At 37.7% G+C, this 12,492-nt stretch overlaps 1 pseudogene; it reads left to right on the top strand.

Annotated features, from left to right (window-relative positions):
- Nucleotides 1–3,870: 3,870 nt before the first annotated feature.
- On the top strand, nucleotides 3,871–4,957 carry LOC101991755 (annotated as a pseudogene).
- The last annotated feature ends 7,535 nt before the right edge of the window (nucleotides 4,958–12,492 follow it).

Genomic DNA, 12,492 nt, shown 5'->3' with positions numbered 1-12,492 from the left:
TAAATGACTTAGAAAAAAATAATTTAATAACACAAATCAATTTGTAAATAAGTATCTCAGAAATAAAAATAGAAGTTCAGAAGAGGAAGTAAAACATAAAGAAAATAAAATATAAATAAAAGGAACATAGTACACTAAAAAGGAAGAGATAAATTATAACACATATACACACATACACACTCAAATATACACAAACAAAACCAGACCATATTAAAATGAATTATTTTAATGACTAAGGAAAGGAAGAGATTTTAGAAACATAAAGGGAGACACAATTCAAAAAAGATTAATATTTCTTAAATACTAGCACATGATATAAAAATTTGAAGAAAATATAGTAAATATATCCAACTAAACAGGAAACACAAAAAAATTACTATAGCCTAGATAAAAACTGATCAACATATTTTGACAAATTTTTGAAGAAAATACAATAAACTTGTAGAATAAAAATTACATATTTGAGAAAAGCAAAAAGAATACCTAAATAATTTAAATTAAAAAAAATCATATGTAGCTACTACTAGTGTCAAAGTCTCTCAAGATGCTGAAAGTGCTGAAATTTATAGCTTACCTCAGACTCAATGGGAATTGACAATCATGGGCATGCTTCCTTCTGGTCTAATGACTTGCTAAACATTACTAATAACTAAGAAATGCTAAAAAGGTATTCCTAAGAATTCATTTGAAATGTATTCAGTCCTTTTCATCGGTACAGGGAATGCCTTTGTCTACTGTGGTCGTAGAATTGGGGTTTCTGTTTTACCTCTATGTGGAGAAAGTGGGGTGCTACTGGTAAGGGCTAATGCTGTACATATCTGACAGTTGTAAAGACCTCAGAAAGAAACCAACAGATTATCTGTATGTATGACAGTAAAGTCACTTACATTGTTTATGGTAATTTTAAGTATTTATTATATATATTTATAATATATGTATTTATAATATATAATAAATATGTATTTATTTTATGACAAAAATTGTGATCTTATATTATGTATATGAACATTTTGCTTGTATGTATGTGCATTATGTGGGCACAATGCCCGTGGAGGCCAGAGAACAGCAATAGATTCCCTGAACTGTGATTTTAGATGAACCAGCATGTGAATACCAGAAATGTAATGCAGGTCCGCTGCTAGAATAAATGCTATTAAATATGGAAACATCTCTTCAGCATCAATTTGTGATGATTTTTGCATAGTACGTGTAGGGGTTAGTTACCAGCCCGGACCTAAATTATTTCTCGTCATAGAGTGGAGGTGTGGGAATGAAAACACAACTTACATGACTATGTTCGGAGGGAGTTTTTAGTGATCTTTTATGAAATCCTGAAATTACATCCTGAAAATCACCCGTGTTTATTTTCCAAGCAGCTTTCGTATCAAAATGTAAACTGAGGGGGAAGTTTATTAGTATTCTGTTTCCTAGGTAGCAGGTGGGGGGGTGACTTAGGTCACATCTTTTTATCTATGCCCATTTTGTTAAGTCTTTCTATCTATGCCTGTGTCACATAGACTGAAAAATACCTCTTCCCCAGGCAATCTTCTAAATTACAATAGGAAGAACAAAACAACATTAGCATATCCTGTCCCTCTACTTAGGATGACATCAGGTTATGTAACTATCAAAAGGCTATAGGACCACCTTCTCTACGGCAGGTGCAAATTGTGCTTTGCCATGTTGCTCAAAATTCTGACTGCCATACAATGTAGATATATGGCCTGTATAATACGGTCTCTACAGGTACTCATATGGTATGCTGCTGTGGACGTCTGGATTTTATTTTTTATAGGTTAAAGCCTATTCTAAATGAGCTTCTGGAGTATGTGAAGGAAACTTACCCACAGATCGGAAGCTACAGGATCTGCTGTATGATAGAGGGTAACAAAAAGATACTTAGGAACAATCCCAATCAGGGCCCAACCTTGATAGTGTATTAGAAACCAGAGGCTTCCAACCAGACCAATGACTCCTTGTAATGAACACCTGCAAGTAAATATATCTGAACAAATATATGTTTAAATTTCTACAGATGCCATTTTTAAGAACTAAATTGTTTAGAGTTTCAATTGTAGTGTGAAGAAACTTTAAAAAGCACATGTAGACATACATGTCACTGTTAAGGGTGCTATAGTGTGAAAAGTACTGACCTACCCTGCTCCTGGTTGGGACATTCAGCTGAGTTCTGCCAACCCCAACTGCATGGCATAGGGGGAGAGTTTTGCTGGAGTACCAGGTTAAGATTGCTATCCTATTGTGTATTCAGCCTGTATGTTTAATCTGCCTTTAAGAAATCAATGTAAAAATCAACTTCACTAGCCTTGGATTTTTACATAATCAATTTTTAATAACTTAAGTTAATTTATAGCTATAATCTTATAATTTTATTTCCCTGAATACTCAAGAGCAGTGCATGTACGCTTATGGGTGTTATGATAACCATTTGCTGAAAATAACATATAAGTTGAAAACAATCTTATAAAATGAATATCCACCATGAATGCTGGAAGTGGAATTTGAATATTACTTGACAATATTTGTTCACTTGTTATCTGTGTCAGTTAGGGTCAGTTGTCAGTGACTTTATCCCTTGTGATTATGTTGTTGAAGATTTCTGCAAAGTGTCCCTTTCTCCTTTCCCATGTGATTCTTTTAGATTTTTTCAATGAAATAGAAAGCAAAACCCACAGACAGACAGACAGATAGACACAGAGAAAGGGACAGATTTACAACACTGTGTTCAGGCAAGAACAGATTCAGACTAACACAACAGAAGACAGAGATGATATAAGACAAAGGAACGGTAAAGTAAAAAAAAAATCTAGGTTCTTGTTTGGTAAAATGACACTAAAAGGAAGTACTTTATTGATTTCTGTCCTTAACATAACACTAATACATTATTGGTAACTTTGAGTTTGTTATTAATGTGTCCAAACCAATGCACAGAGGGTTAGGAGTCCATCTTCATAAGGGCAGGGAAGCTAAACAACAGACAACAGATATGGCAACTGAAACAGGAAGTTGAGAATTCTCAAACTTGACCAACAGCACAAAATAAGGTTAGCAGACTAGAAGTATGCAAGGCTTTTTACTGTCAAAATCTTCTCCCAGTGATATATTTCCTCCGGGAAAAAAAATAAGGTCAACTGTATCAACTGGAGGATCAGAATTAAAAGTACAAGACTATGGGGAACATTTCTCATTCAAACTACCTTAATGATTTAATTTAAAAAATACTTTTCATTAGCTTAATTTTTTATTAAAGGCATACCTCAGCACAAACATACACACAATGCACACACACATACACAAAGTATGTATATGAGAGAGAGAGAGAGAGAGAGAGAGAGAGAGAGAGAGAGAGAGAGAGAGAGAGAGCTTGAACAAAAACAAACTTGAAAGAAAATGTCCTTATACATTCAGGAAAATTACTATTCATTCATTAATTGATAATTATATATTCTGTGTGGAAGACCCTGTTGCCACACTGAAAGGAAAGGGAAGGAAAATCATTTTAATATCACCATATAGGTATCATAAAAATCATATATGAGTAATCCTGGTTGTTTTTCCGAACTTCCCTACTCACTGTAAAGTAAGTTTTTCCAACAATCCTTTCTACTGCCTATATTTAATTACATCACCAAAATAATATAATTTGATACAGAAGGTTCCACAGTGTTGTACTTAAGTCAATGACATTATAACTTAAGAGGAGATGGTGGCTTACCAATATTAATAATGCAATTGATTTTATATAATATAATAATGATGTGGGAGTGATTTCTTTCTAATCTGTTGCTTTCATTGATTAATTAATAAAGAAACTGCCGGCTCTCTGCTCCTCCCTGTTTTGGAGAGAGCCGCTTCTTTTCGTGCAGTGCCAGCCTCGTTCCAGAGACACGATGGTGAAGGTTGGAGTGAATGTATTTGGCCGTATTGGATGCCTGGTTACTAGGGCTGCCTTCACTTCTGGCAAAGTGGACGTTGTTGCCATCAATGACCCTTTCATTGACTTCAACTACATGGTCTACATGTTCCAGTATGACTCCACCCATGGCAAGTTCAAAGGCACAGTTAAGGCTGAGAATGGGAAGCTTGTCTTCAACGGGAAGGCCATCACCATCTTCCAGGAGCGAGATCCCGCCAACATCAAATGGGGGGATGCGGCGCCGAGTATGTTGTGGTGTCTACCGGTGTCTTTACCACCATGGAGAAGGCTGGGGCCCACTTGAAGGGTGGGGCCAAGAGGGTCATCATCTCCACCCCTTCTGCCGATGCCCCCATGTTTGTGATGGGTGTGAACCATGACAAGTATGACAATTCCCTCAAGATTGTCAGCAACGCTTCCTGCACCACCAACTGCTTAGCCCCCTTGGCCAAGGTCATCTATGACAACTTTGGCATCGTGGAAGGATTCATGACAACAGTCCATGCCATCACGGTGACTCAGAAGACTGTGGATGGCCCCTCTGGGAAGCTGTGGCGAGATGGCCGTGGTGCTGCCCAGAACATCATCCCTGCGTCCACTGGCGTTGCCAAGGCTGTGGGTAAAGTCATCCCAGAGCTGAACGGGAAGCTCATGGGCATGGCCTTCCACGTTCCTACCCCCAATGTGTCTGTCGTGGATCTGACATGCCGCCTGGAGAAAGCTGCCAAGTATGATGACATCAAGAAGATGGTGATGCAGGCATCTGAGGGCCCACTAAAGGGCATCCTGGGCTACACTGAGGAACAGGTCATCTCCAGTAACTTTAACAGTGACTCCCACTCTTCCACCTTCGATGCTGGGGCTGGCATTGCTCTTAATGACAACTTTGTAAAGCTCATTTCCTGGTACGACAATGAATTAGGTTACAGCAACAGAGTGGTGGACCTCATGGCCTACATGGCCTCCAAGGAGTAAGAAGCCCGCCCTGGACCACCCATCCCAGCAAGGACACAGCAAGAGAGAGGTCCTCGGCTGCTGAGCAGTCCCTGTCCTAACTAACCTTTGACACTGAGCATCTCCCTCACAGTTTCCATCCCAGACCCCCAGAATAGCAGGAGGGGGTTTAGGGAGCCCTACTCTCTTGAATACCATCAATAAAGTTCATTGCACCCCTAAAAAAATAAAGAAAGAAACTGTCTTGGCCCATCTGATAGAGCAGAATTTAGATAGGCGGTGTAAACAGAACAGAATGCTGGGAGGAAGAGGAAGTGAGTCAGAGAGTCACCATGATTCTCCCACTCCAGACAGACTCAGGTTAAGATCTTCCCTGGTAAGCTACCTCGTGGGCTACACAGATTATTAGAAATGGGTTAGATCAATATGTAAGAACTAGCCAATAAGAGGCTGGAACTAATGGGCTAGGCAGTGTTTAAGAGAATACAGTTTCCATGTAATTATTTAGGGTAAAGCTAGCTGGGTGGCAGGATGCAGCCAGCCAATCCAACAACAGAGTGGCGCCCAGCCCGGGGCAACTGGCCAGGACAGAATCTGCCCCACCCCGAAGGGGTCAGGGCAGCCCTGCCTTCACCTTCCAGCTCGGTGGGGAGGGGGAGCCTCTGCCTCCCCCCCCACTGCCACGACCCGCTCCGAGGACGACTGGAAAATGGCAGTAAATTACAGTAAATACCCCAAAGAATGCAGTGTCCTCACTCAGCAGGAAGTAGCCAGACAGATTGGCAACGCCCAAATTTCCTAAAAGATAATTTAAGTGGGGCCCCTTCAGTGTTTGCAGAGCAGCAAGCCTGCTTTCCTGAGTTCCGCTCCACTCCGTTCACCAGTTTGGACCCTGAACAAATGCAGCTGGGGCTAGAAGGCAGCTGGGGCAGAGCTTTGCTAGGTGGCTGTGGTGGAAGGCACATTGCCTCAGCCTAGTCAGTGCCTAGCCTGGCAGATGCCACAGAAGTGCTAGGAGTATTAGCAAATGCAACAACAAGGGCTGGAGCTGAGACAAGCTGGAGCACAGACCATACTTGAATGCCCGAGAATGCAGCAGCGGAGCAAGGAGAAGGCAGTGGCAGTTCCAGGCTCTGCATGCCGAAGAGTCTGCGTCAGTGCAAATTGAACTCAAGAGACTGCCCTATTGTAGGAGCAGGTGGACTTATGGCTAGTACAACAAATGTCTTGTTCATTAGTTCATTTGTATGACATCTGTTAATATTGCTAATGCCTCTTATGTGGTAAAACAACTCAATGGTTACTTGAATAGCCCTTGAAATGTTACAATTAGCACACCAGATTGTAACTGTTTTAGCCAAAGTGTTCCTTAGCAGAAGCAGGATCAGCTGGGCTGCTGGGGAAGCCAAAGAGGTGCAGGAGCGAGAAAGTGTCTTCCATGCACTCAGCTGACAAAAATGAATGTGTATGGATTTTAAGGTAATTCTTGCTTGATAACTGTTTTGCTATATGTAATTTTACTATGTTAAAATGAAAGCCTTCTTTTTTGTTTAAACAGAAAAAGGGGAAATGATGTGGGAGTGATTTCTTTCTAATTTGTTGCTTTCATTGGTTAATTAATAAAGAAACTGCCTTGGCCCATCTGATAGGGCAGAATTTAGATAGGCAGAGTAAACAGAACAGAATGCTAGGAGGAAGAGGAAGTGAGCTCAGAAATCACGCAGCTCCTCTCAGAGCCAGACACGATGAAACAAGCCGCCTGGTCAGACATGCCGAATCTTTCCTGGTAAGCGCACCTACTGGTGCTACACAGATTATTAGAAATGGGCTAAATTAATACATGAGAATTAGCCTAGAAGAGGCTAGATATAATGGGCCAGGCAGTGTTTAAAAGAATATAGTTTGTGTGTTGTTATTTTGGGGCATAAGTTAGCTGGCGGCCAGGAACCGGGCAGCAGGAATGCAACCCGCAGCTCCTTCAACATAATACATGAAGTAGAGAGCAGATATGATTGTGAAATAATCTTCAAATTGATGAACACCAACTGTCAGCTAAGAAATGGAGCAAAGAATCTCAATTGGTATTCTCTCTCTTTCCTAGGAGTAGTATTTGTTTACTTTAACAGCAGAAAGTATAAAAGTAAAAAAAAAATGTTCAATTATTTATGTTTTATAGATGAATTATTTAGCTTTTCCATTACCCAGTGTCCACATTAGTTCGACCAATGACAGATATACATGTGATTAAAACTTTCTACTTGGGATTGGATACATATCAGGGAGTTTGTTCATAGACAAAATTGATTCTCTTTATCTTGGAAGCCGATTTTTGCCTGTAACTTTTCATGCAGGAGTCGGACTTTGCATAATTTTCCCCATCCACATAATTACTAGATGTTTTTACAATGTGGCTTGATGGCAATAAAACAATTATATTCTTACCTCACATGTTTTCTGTAGAAATTCATTGAGTAAGTGAATGTGGACAACTTAGAAAAGTCCCTGAAACATGTTAAGCATTCGTGGCAAATCTTTATGTTAGTCTGTTTTCTTCTGTTTTGACAGAATGTTTCTGATTAGGTAATTATGAAATAGTGCAGTACATTTACTCATAGTTTTGGAGACTGGACTGGAAATCCAAGGGTATGATGACAGCTTCTGCAGAGGACCATATACTGCTTCATTTAATGTCAAAAAAAAAAAGAGGAAAAGGAAGCAGGCATATGTGAAAGAGATAAAATATAAGGGCCAAACTTCACTTTATTGTACTTTTTCTACTAACTACTCTAATTCTGTGAGAATAAGAAATCATCCAGTCCCTTAAAGATTAGCCTAGTACTGATAGCTTGCCATTAAATCCTGGAGAGCCACTCTTTATAAGATAAACATGTGGGTTACTTAAACTTTGCATCTCAATAGTTTTCAACTGGGAATCAAGTATCAGCATGAGTTGCAGAGAAGTGATACAAATATTAAACCATAGTTGTGGAGGACTATAATGGGGGTTAACATCCTGGCAGCTACCATTCTATTTTATATTATATTATCCTACAAGAGACTGCATATGTCTTTTGTAGCATAGCATTTTTATGAGTACTCATGTTCTTTTTTCACTCTCTTGGTACTGCTTATTGAATCACAAGATATTCTAACTTTGATGGGATCTAATTTATATATATTTTACTTTATGTGTTTGTGACCCATGTGTCATAATAAAAAGCCTTACCTAATTCACAGTCATACAGATTCAGCATCAATATGTTGACCAAGAGAGTCATTCCCTGATGACTACTTATTAGGTATCTAATGCAACCTGTTTTCTGAATATTGTGGCTGGCTTCCAAGGTCATTTGCTGTCTCCACTATCCCATATTATTTTTATGTTAAAGTAATCTTCACTCCTGTTTTGTGACTCCTTAAATTTATTTATATGCATTCAATCCTAAATTGACTATGTCCAATGTGTTAGGCTTCACACTCTCTATGTTAATGATACTTAATAATAAACTTTCAGCTTAAATTTCCAGAGATTCTGGCCTGTAAGGAATATAATAGCCCATTCTAGCATTGTATTACAGTACCAAAGTAAAATGCAACTAATGTCCTGACCAACTCAATGATATTTTTCAACTGAAAGCTTCCAATATTAATTTATGAAAATATTATTAATTTGACATCAATCTTGCTCTTTCAAACATATATAAAATAATTGCTACAACTGGTAAACCAAAAAATGGCATGGTTTTACAGTATGAAAACTGAACTAGTGAATGAGAGGTGATGTAGAAGGATCAGAAATTCAAGGTCACTGCAGGTTGCACCAGTACTTCAAAGTCAACCTGGCTTCATTTGACCCTCTCTCAAAAACAAAACAAGCAAAACACAAAAGAAAACCACAGTAGCTCCTAAATTAAACATGAACTAAAAACTAGCCCCCTGAATGGCTTTTCCAAATCTACATAAATCTGCAAATAGAGTACCTTCATTTCTGTGACTTGATATTTACCCACTTCCTAAGGACATTGCACTCCAGTTACAGGAACCGTTTGGTGGTCTTAGAATTTACCAGGAGAGACAGAAGGAGACAGAAATTAGGCATAATGCCCCTTGACTTCGTGCCCCATTTTAACCCCAATATTCCAAAATAACAGCTTCAGAGAAGAACTAAGCATTCAAAATGGGAACTTATTGGAAATCTTTTATATTTAAACCATGTCATCTACCTTAGAGTACTTGGATGGGATAATTCCTTTGTTCATAGTTTTCTATTAATTCATGTTATTCCTTTCTTACAGTTTTCATACATTTCAACTGTTCATTCAAAATGTCATTGTTATCTTTGCTCATCTTAAATTTTGAAAAAGTACAGACAAAGGAACATTAGATTGCCTGTAGCCTGGAAATGTGCCACTCTATTTGAGTTTTAAGTTGACTATCTCTTTATGGTACATGACTTACTTATGCCTGATTCCTGACTCTCACTTAGAATACACGTTCTCTAAGAACAAGTATTTTATTTTGATTAATGTTTCTATATTATTTTATCTAATCAACATTTTATTAAGTTAATTTTAATGACAGAGCACAGGTATTAAAAGTAAGTATATGACTCAAGTTATTAAAAGTGCAACATAACATAATTAAAAGTTGAAATGTTTCAAGGCCAAATTCATGCTAGAAGCTATTGAAACAAGAAAGGTCACCATCTCTATACTTACACAAAAGGTCCCCATCTCTATACTTACACAAATGTATTTTAGTTAGGTTGGAGAATTGATTTGAGAACATAAACTTTAAGAAATTTTCTTCCACATCCAGATATATACTATCTTTCATTGTACATGAGAAGCAATTTTCAGAAAAATGATTTTGTAAAATGAGTTCATGTTTATATATAAATCAAGATTTAAGTGGGTTATTAGCTGTGTAGAGAAGACAGATGTGTAGAGATACAAATTTGGATGTTTTGGTATGATAATTATGTCAGAGCATTGAAATTAATTACTAATCTATTCATAAATTTTGTCATTGTCCCAATGTTATAATAAATAATTATAGACATCTAGTGAATGTTACATACAGAATTATATTAAATTAAGCTACTATCAATTATATGTCTAAGGCCATTAATAAGATTTTAAGTCTCAAGGTTCTCAGTTTATTGACAGTGAATTATTCTTGTTGTGATTGCTAATGACAATCATTGTAATGACAACTTCTAAGTATTCCTGAGTTCTAGTTGGCATTTCTGGCACTGTGCTAAAAGCTTGTGTTCAGTTCTGTTAATTTAATTTTCAAAATGAACTCATGACAGATAATATTATTTCTGCCTGAAAGATCTGTCAACATTAAATGAGTCAACATACAAAAAAATGCTGCTAGAAACTGAACACAATCTAGAAACTGAAGTAATTAAAACATTTTAACACATAGTAATGCTTATAAAATTTCAAATTTATGGATTAAAGTTTCTTTAGTCTTTGAGATCTCTAGACCTACTTCTCTGAAGATGACCACCCTGGGAAAACCCCATTCTATTGAAATAGGAGCTGCAGTCCCCTTCCCTGCCGCCCCAGCTCCTGGCCACCAGCTAGCTCTAGCTTATGCCCCGAAATAATTACACAGAAACTGTATTCTTTTAAACACTGCTTGGCCCATTATATCTAGCCTTTTCTCGGCTAACTCTCACACCTGGACTAGCCCATTTCCAATCATGTGTGTAGCACCCCAAGGTGCACTTACCAGGAAGATTCTAGCCTACGTCCATCCTGGGTCGGAGCTGAATCGAGTCTGCCCAGGAGAAAGGAGCATGGTGTCTCTGAGCTCAATTCCTCTTCCTCCCAGCATTCTGTTTTGTTTACTCCTCACACCTATGTTTTAACCTATGAGACCAAGCAGATTCTTTATAACTTAACCAATGAAATCAACAGATTGATGTATGACACTCCCACATCACTTCCCCTTTTTCTGTTTAAACAAAAAAAGGAAGGCTTTAACTTTAACATAGCAAAATTACATATAACAAAACAGTTATCAAGTAAGAATTACAGTTAAAATATTTATATCTATTTTATCTTTTATCATAACAATGGAAACTATAACTATATATCTATTCTTCAACTCCATCAAAGACTTCAGAAGAATACAATATTACCTAAGCAAACAAAAAGTAAGCAACTTTTAAAACTCTAGAAATGGGAGAGACATCTTGCTGCCTGTACAGTAACCCAAAGTTCCTCTGTACCATTGGGGCATCCATCTTCAACCTACAGGCCCATAGTTTCCAGCAGATATTTTCACAAAGCAGGAAATTTCAAAGGCAGTCACTATCTGCTTGTCCTGAAGAATGTCTTGTAGACTCTTTCATGAATCAGGAACCCCGAAAGATCATCTCACCTTTAGGCAAGTTTAGCAGTCCTCTTTCTGTGGGTTCTCTGTGTCCAGTTTATGCAATAATCCAGGCAAGAACAGTTTCTTGCCCAAATGGCTATCAAATTCCATAAGGATCCTCTTCGATGCCCATCTTCTTCTTGAAGTAGATAGGTGCTGCCAGGAGCAGATTGTCTCATTGTCATGAAAGGTCCTAAGTTATTAAAATATTAAATGCCATATTCTGCAGTTTTTGAAAGATATGAAGAATGTCTATCTAACTGAAATGTGTCTCTATATATCTAGAAAACCTAACTAAAATGACTACAAGCTTGACTATTACAGATGATTATCCATTGACCTATATTTCTTAATTATACATTACAGTTTTTAATGAACTACATAATCACAATATCTTAATCAATAGCTGAAATATGCATATACATATAACAAAATTGACCTTAAATCTCTATCAATAAAGCAAAATCTATACTAATGTAAATTATTCATACCTATATCATATCCCCCTTTAAATGTTAAAGAACGTTTATAAACCATATTTGGGAACATGGGCAGTTTTTTCTCTCCAAACTGCTTCCTGCTGAATGGGGGCATCTTTAATTAGGTGTTTCATGGTATAACCTGTGTGCCGGTTTCATCTCAGTAGGCAGTTGAGCGAAGCAATTTTCTGAAGTTGTTTACAGCAACCCTTCAGGAGGGCTTGGTCCATCATACCATATCAGAATAGAAGAAATGAACAGACTCTCACCCTCTGTGAAAACAAAATAAGAAACTCCTTTCCAAAGCATCATGTCCTTAGATCCAAATTTCAAAGTCAAGGCATTTTCATAATATCTATTTTGGATTAGTTCAGCAGCATTTATATACAAATATCTTTTAGCAGCTGTTGTTCCTTCCTCAGCATTCAAACAATTCAAAGAGAGCATAATAGCATACAGTATCAAAATTCTCTGTGTATTTTCCATCTGTGTGTGGCTTTACTTTAACCTCTATTTTGTTAATTTTTACTTTTATTTTTTGTTTTTTGAGACAGGTTCTCTGTATCTTTGACCTGGAACAACTCTCTAGACCAGGCTGTCCTTGAACTCTCAGAGATCTGCCTGTCTCTGCCTCCCAGGCATTGGGATTAAGGGTGTCACTACTAAAGCTTGAACTCAAGGAGATCTGTTTGTCTCTCCCTGCTAGGCACTGGGATTAAAGGCATGTGCTACCAC

This window comes from Microtus ochrogaster, chromosome X, assembly GCF_000317375.1.
Source record: "Microtus ochrogaster isolate Prairie Vole_2 chromosome X, MicOch1.0, whole genome shotgun sequence".
Taxonomy (NCBI): Eukaryota; Metazoa; Chordata; class Mammalia; order Rodentia; family Cricetidae; genus Microtus; species Microtus ochrogaster.
Note: the sequence above shows the minus strand (reverse complement) of the source record. Positions and strands in the feature narration are given on the sequence as shown.